Here is a 6,541-nt window from a genome sequence, read left to right as displayed (position 1 = left end):
GGATAAGGGTCTGGTATGGATTTTTGGGGGGACCCCACGCCGTTTTTTTTTTTTTTTTTTTGGCGCGGGGTTCCCCTTAAAATCCATACCAGACCCTTCGGGTCTGGTATGGAATTTAGGGGGAACCCCACGTCATTTTTTTTTTTTAATTTTGGCCGGGGCTCCCCTTAATATCCATACCAGACCTGAAAGGCCTGGTATGGAATTTAGGGGGACTCCCACGTCATTTTTTTTTTTTAATTTTGGTTCGGGGTTCCCCTTTGGGGAATTCCCATGCCGTTTTTATCAATGAACTTCTATGTGTATTGTCGGCAATGCAATAGCCGCGGGTAGTTTTAAATGAGTTTTTTCCTTCAAAATGTCATTTTGCTGTCAGACTGTTCTAAACACAGGAAACATGCGCCCCTTTACAGGCATACTATAGACACCCCCCAGGTACGAAATTTAAAGGGATATTACACTTTTATTGTTTGACTTTAAGCATTATTAAAATCACTGCTCCTGAAAAAACGGCCGTTTTTAAAACTTTTTTTTGCATTGATCCATGTCCCCTGGGGCAGGACCCGGGTCCCCAAACACTTTTTATGACAATAACTTGCATATTAGCCTTTAAAATTAGCACTTTTGATTATTCATGTTCGTGTCCCATAGACTTTAACGGTGTTCGCGTGTTCGAACAAACTTTTTTCCTGTTCGCATGTTCTGGTGCGAACCGAACAGGGGGGTGTTCGGCTCATCCCTAGCAGTCAGTAAGTGCCACCAATCGAGCCCTTAGCAAGATGACTGACGCCATGTGCCAGTTGTGCTAAAACTGGGTACAATCTCTTGGATGGACACCACTTGTTGTCAGCGCTCCACAGGCCCTGCTGATTTTGGGTAGTATTACATTTGATCCACTTGTCCTTCTCTTCATCAGGGGACCGGTTCTGCAACTGAATTAAAGTTTCTATATCCCACTGCTCTTGATGAGGGGTATCTGTCCCCGCTACCTGGACGACCCCTACAGTGGGTGTGACTCCAAATGTCATAAGGGCAGCATCCTTTGCCACTTGGTCTGCCAAAGCATGTCCCCTGGCTGTCATGTCATTTCCCTTTGCATGTCCTTTTACCTTCAAGATGGCAACTTCTGCTGGTTTCTGAAAGACCTCAAATAGCCGCGATATGAGTTTTGCATGTCTCACTGGCTTCCTGCACTAGGCAGAATGTTCTGTGCTTTCCAAATAGGCCCAAAATCGTGAGCTATTCCAAATGCATAGCTGCTGTCAGTGTAAACGTTTCCCCTTTCATTCTCTAGGAGATGACATGCTTTGACTACAGCACACAACTCAGCATCCAGTGCTGACATCTGATGTATCAATGCTTCCTGATGTAAAATAGTGTCTGTAGTGGTTACAGCAAACCCTGTGTGTGGCTGACCATCAGTGTAAAATCTGGAACCATCTACGAATAAGTGTGTGTCACAATCTGATAAAGGCTCATCTTTTGCTGGTGTGACAGAGGCCCTTTCTACCTCCATTGGAGCCATACAATCAGAGCCGGTACAAGGGGTGGGCGAGAGGGCCGAGTGCCCTGGGCGGAGTGTGAGAGGGGGCGGGTTCAGGGTCCTTCTTAAAGCAGGGCAAAAGCAGCTGCTCCTAAAGCCCGCGCTGCCTTAGAATAGTTCTCCCGGTGTAGCGGTTATGAACACAGCTGTGCCGTCCCCCCCCGTTTGCTCTCCCGGCCAGAGTAACACAGGCGGCCACACAGACAGGGGGGAGAACAGCTGCAGGCTGTGTGTGTAAGTGCTGACTCGTCCTGCTTCTCCCTCTGTCAGGAGCTGCAGGATCGGAGTGGCTGGCCTGTGACAGGGAGTGAGGCAGAGCGGTCGTCCATGCTCCCCTGTCCCGTCACCCCCCTCAGGCTTCTATAGCACAGCACAGAACAGAGTAAAGTGTTCTGGCTGTATGCTACAGATCTGAGACTGCACTGACACTGTGTGTTGAAAAAAGAGCACACACACATACCAGAGAGGTGCAGAGTCGCGGAGTGAGGATGAGAACTGTGAGAAGGAGGGGGAGGAATTTGTGAAAAAAGGTGAGAACTCTTTAAAGGGAGGATTACAATGGTGGCTGTGTACAGACATGGGGGGGGGGTTGGATACAGAGGGGGTTGTGGACAGGGGGGGTACAGAGGTGGCTATAAAAGGGGGGGTATTCAGAGGTTACTATAGAAGGGGGGTATACAGAGGTTACTATAGAAGCAGAGGTGGCTATAGAAGGGGGGTATACAGAGGTTACTATAGAAGGGGGGTATACAGAGGTTACTATAGAAGCAGAGGTGGCTATAGAAGGGGGGTATACAGAGGTGGCTACAGAAGGGGGGTATACAAAGGTAGCTATAGAAGGGGGGGTATACAGAGGTGGCTATAGAGGGGGAGGGATACAGAGGTGGCTATAGAAGGGGGGGATACAGAGATGGCTATAGAAGGGGGGGATACAGAGGTGGCTATAGAAGGGGGGGGTTTACAGAGGTGGCTATAGAAGGGGGGTATACAGAGGTGGCTATAGAAGGGGGGGTATACAGAGGTGACTATAGAAGGGGGAGATACAGAGGTGGTTATCTGAATAAGTTTTTGATCTGTTGTGTCTATATGTGTATAAGTCACATTTCTTTGTTTTATGCATTTCTCCAATATTGCCTTGTAACTAGCAGAACTGTGTTCAAAATGTAAATTGTTAAATAAAAACTTTTTTTTAAAAAATCCGTCCAGTTATGCGATTGCGACGTATATCATCGTGCGCTGGTCGGCAAGTGGTTAAAGATCGCCCTGGCGGGTTGTTAGCAGGCATAAGAGTAACAATACTGTGTGTGTGGGGGGGGTCATGTAAAGGGCGGAATACTGTGTGTGGGGTGATAATTGAATTTGTATTGTTTTAAGTATATTCTAGTTTTGAAACAACATTGATTCTTTCTTAAAAATGGGGGGGGGGGGGGGGCAGTTTGCCATCTTCGCCCTGGGCACCAAATGGCCTTGTCCCAGCACTGCATACAATCATGAGAAAAACTCTCAGGTTCTACATGAGTACCATGTCTTGCATCTTCCTCGTCAATTATAGGAAGCCGGATTTAAAGTAACACATCGTTTGATTGTTAAATTCGATGGAGCAAAAAGAGCAGACTGGTACTTGTCAAATCTACTGGCAGACACATGTCTGGTATTTACTTAATTCATGATTTCCAGTACTGCATGTGGCACATACAGGATCAGAGCAGAATCTAGTACAAGTTCAGTTAATTTGTCTAGCAGCAAAATGCAGGCTACTATGGCTCGCATACAACTGGGGGAGCCTTTGATGACAGGGTCTAACGAGGCTGATACATACATCACAGGCCTCTGTTTGTCTCTATGTAGCTGGGTGAGTACACCTACAATATCCCACTAACCCCAGGAAGGCAAGTAGTTGCCGTACATTTCTTGGCTTTTCAAATTTTTGTAGAGTTTTAACTCAATCTGGGGTTAGGTGATGGATTCCATGTGAAATGCAGTGACCCAGGAAGATCACTTTCTCTTGGCAGTATTGTAGCTTATCTTTGCTAACTTTGTTGTTACTGTTATAGAGAAACATGAGAAGGCTTACTGTTTCTCAGCTACAAATGTCCTTTGTATCAGAACAAATAAGCAAATCGTCTATGTACTGAAGCAAAACTGTCTTTGGGTGTGAGGGGGACCATTGGTCCAATAATTGCTTTAACACAGTATAATATTCAGAGGGGCTACTCACACAGCCTTGGGGGCAATCTTCTCCATGCTAACTTTTGGGCATCACGGTAAATGGAAAAAGGTGCCAGCAATCTGGGTGTAGGGGCACTGAAAATAAAGCATTTGCAAAATCAATCACTGTAAGGCAGGTGCTGGAGGTAGGTGTTTCACTTAGTAAAGTGTGGGGGTTGGGCACGATTGGGGTATCTGCCTCAATTATATTGTTAATGGCTCTGAAATCATGCACCATTCGGTATGTTACTTGCCCACCCTTCTTGTCTGGCTTCTTTGGAATTGGGAACAGGGGTGTATTGGCTTGGGACTTAATTGGTACAACAACCCGTGCTGCTTTCAGTTGAGTGATCTGCTCCTTTATCCCCTCAGTCTGAGCAATACTCAGTGGGTACTGTTTAATCTGTGGGAGATGGGCTCCCGGTTTAATTTGTATAACTGGGGTGCAGTCCAGAAGACCTACATCTGGTGGCCCATAAATCAGCGGGAATCACTTTAAATTCTGGTGGAAGTGGCAGAGTGGAGTCTTGGATTAAAAATACTCCACAGGCAGAATTTAAAACTTCTCCTGACAGACTACTGACCACTTGGGCTCCTGTAGGAGTGTAGTCAATGTTTGCTAAAATTTGGTTCAAAATGTCAGCTCCAAAAGATTGGTAGGAACTGTGCCAGAAACTAACACTTTAGTGACAATTTCTGTTTACTGTCCTAGCCTGAGTTTAAGTGGCTTGGACTCAACCAAATCAGTAGAGGTCCCGGTTAGGCCAACACCAGAGATAACATTTGTAGATAATAATCCTGGAGGTAAGTCCTCTATATTAAAAATGCTTCGGCTTGCACCAGTATCGATTAAACAGGTTAATTCTGTTTCTCCTCCAGGATAGGGGAGTTCTTGTAAAAATACTTTTACTCTGGCCTCGGGACCATTGTCTCCCTATTTAACATGATTAATACTGGCATGCCATTTTCCTATGCCTGATCCACTGCTTTTGGCAGAGAACTGGGATCAGCATGAGGTGCCTCTAAGCTCCTTTCCAGTCTACGGTCAGGAAGATGGCAGAATTTGGCTATGCGTCCTTCCCCATTACAATTGTAGCATATAATTGGTCCCCGATTGCCATGATTTCTGAAATTGCCTTTGCCTCTTCCTCATCCTCTCTGCTTCCCCATGTACATAACCTTGGGTTTGCTGTCTTTCTGGTTAATCCTGTTTTCTATGGGTAACAGGATAGGCAGGAGGTCTCGAATAGACATATTGCCTGCCTCAGGCCTTGCTGTGAACAACTTTTCTTTCAACTGGGGTATGAAACCATCAAGAAACCTTTGTTTCACCAGTTGTGCAGATGGACTTGCAGTTTCCCCCACCTTCTCTTCCTCTATTTTAAGGCCTGCTTTCTCAGCCATATCGCTTAACCGCCTCCAATAAGCCCCTGCGGCTTCCTCTTTCCCTTGCTTAGCATTCATAAATTCAGCATGTCTGGTTTGTCCATATATTTGGAGCAATTTTTCCTTAAATTCTTCACAAACCTTCCGTCCACTAACCATATTATCTAGATTTGTGACGTTTACACCACATTCTTTAAGTATATAGTCAGACATGTTGCTTCCCACTGCTTTAATAAGAAGTTGATGAATGTCAGTAGAAGAATTTTTATATGCTTCCTGTGCAGCACTAAGTTTGTTTGCAAACCCAATTGGATTCTTTCTAGGATCTCCCAATCCCTCTAATATAGCTCTCATTTCTTGGGGACTAAAAGGTACATGCAACGGTGGCTCCCGCCAATCTGTCAGCTCCAGTGTCAAAAAGTTCTTATCTAACTTTGGGGCATGGCCATCTGGTAATGTCAGCCGGAGACCCCGTCCTTTGTGATGTCGCCGCCCCAGGCATTAATGGTCCATGATGTCACAAGAGGGCGGGGACTCCAGATGATGTCACCAGATGGCCACGCCCCAAACTTATATAAGAACTGCCAGACCCAGGAGCTGATAGAATGGCAGTAACCAATGTCGGAGGAGCGTTTTTTTTTCAGCGGGTCAGTGGAGGAAGAAGACATCGGCAGGGAAAGAAGACATCAGCGGAGGAAGCGGATAAAGAAGACATCATGTTTGACGTTGGAGCTACGATGGGGACATTATTCTTCTATTTTTAATGAAGGACTTGTCAAAAACCATCTCTTGTTTTTTGTAACACTACACTGCTTTTTTTTTTGGTGAATGGGTAGGGGTACAATGTACCCCATACTCATTCACCTGGGGGGCTGGGATATGGGGGCCCCTTTTTTTTTTTAAAGGGGCTTCCAGATTCCAGAAATCCCCCTGCCCACAGACCCCCACCCCACCGGCCAGGGTTGTGGGGAAGAGGCCTCTGTCCCCATCAATATGGGGACAAGGTGTTTTGGGGTGGCATGTGGCCTGGTTTGGTTCAGGAGGGGGGCACTCACTTGCTTGCCCCCCCTTTCCTGACCTGCCGGGCTGCATGCTTGGATAAGGGTCTGGTATGGATTTTGGGGGGACCCCATGTCTTTTTTTTTTTTTTCTTTAAACAGGTTTCACCTCAAAATCCATACCAGACCCAAAGGGCCTGGTATGGATTGGTGGTGGTGGTGGTGGTGGTGGGGGGCTTTTTTTTTTTTTTATTTGGCGTGAAGTTTCATCCATTCCAGAGCCAAAGGAATTGATTTGATTGGTCAAAGGACAAGTCGCAATCATCTCAAAGTCGGATCAAAATCAGATCCCGTTCATTGAAGTCTCATGGAAGTCAGACCAGAAGTCACAGGGCAAACTTGGATC

General features: G+C 46.1%; 1 long non-coding RNA gene across 1 annotated transcript in view; it reads left to right on the top strand.

The window, feature by feature from the left end:
* Positions 1 to 1,907: 1,907 nt before the first annotated feature.
* The window catches only part of LOC141141612 (uncharacterized), a 285,847-nt gene continuing 281,213 nt past the window's right edge, over positions 1,908 to 6,541 (top strand). Inside the window, exon 1 of the long non-coding RNA XR_012244163.1 lies at positions 1,908 to 2,073. This is a non-coding gene — a long non-coding RNA (uncharacterized lncRNA). The remainder of the gene's footprint in view (positions 2,074 to 6,541) is intronic.

This window comes from Aquarana catesbeiana, linkage group LG04, assembly GCF_042186555.1.
Source record: "Aquarana catesbeiana isolate 2022-GZ linkage group LG04, ASM4218655v1, whole genome shotgun sequence".
NCBI lineage: Eukaryota > Metazoa > Chordata > Amphibia > Anura > Ranidae > Aquarana > Aquarana catesbeiana.
This window is presented reverse-complemented; position numbering and strand designations above follow the sequence as displayed.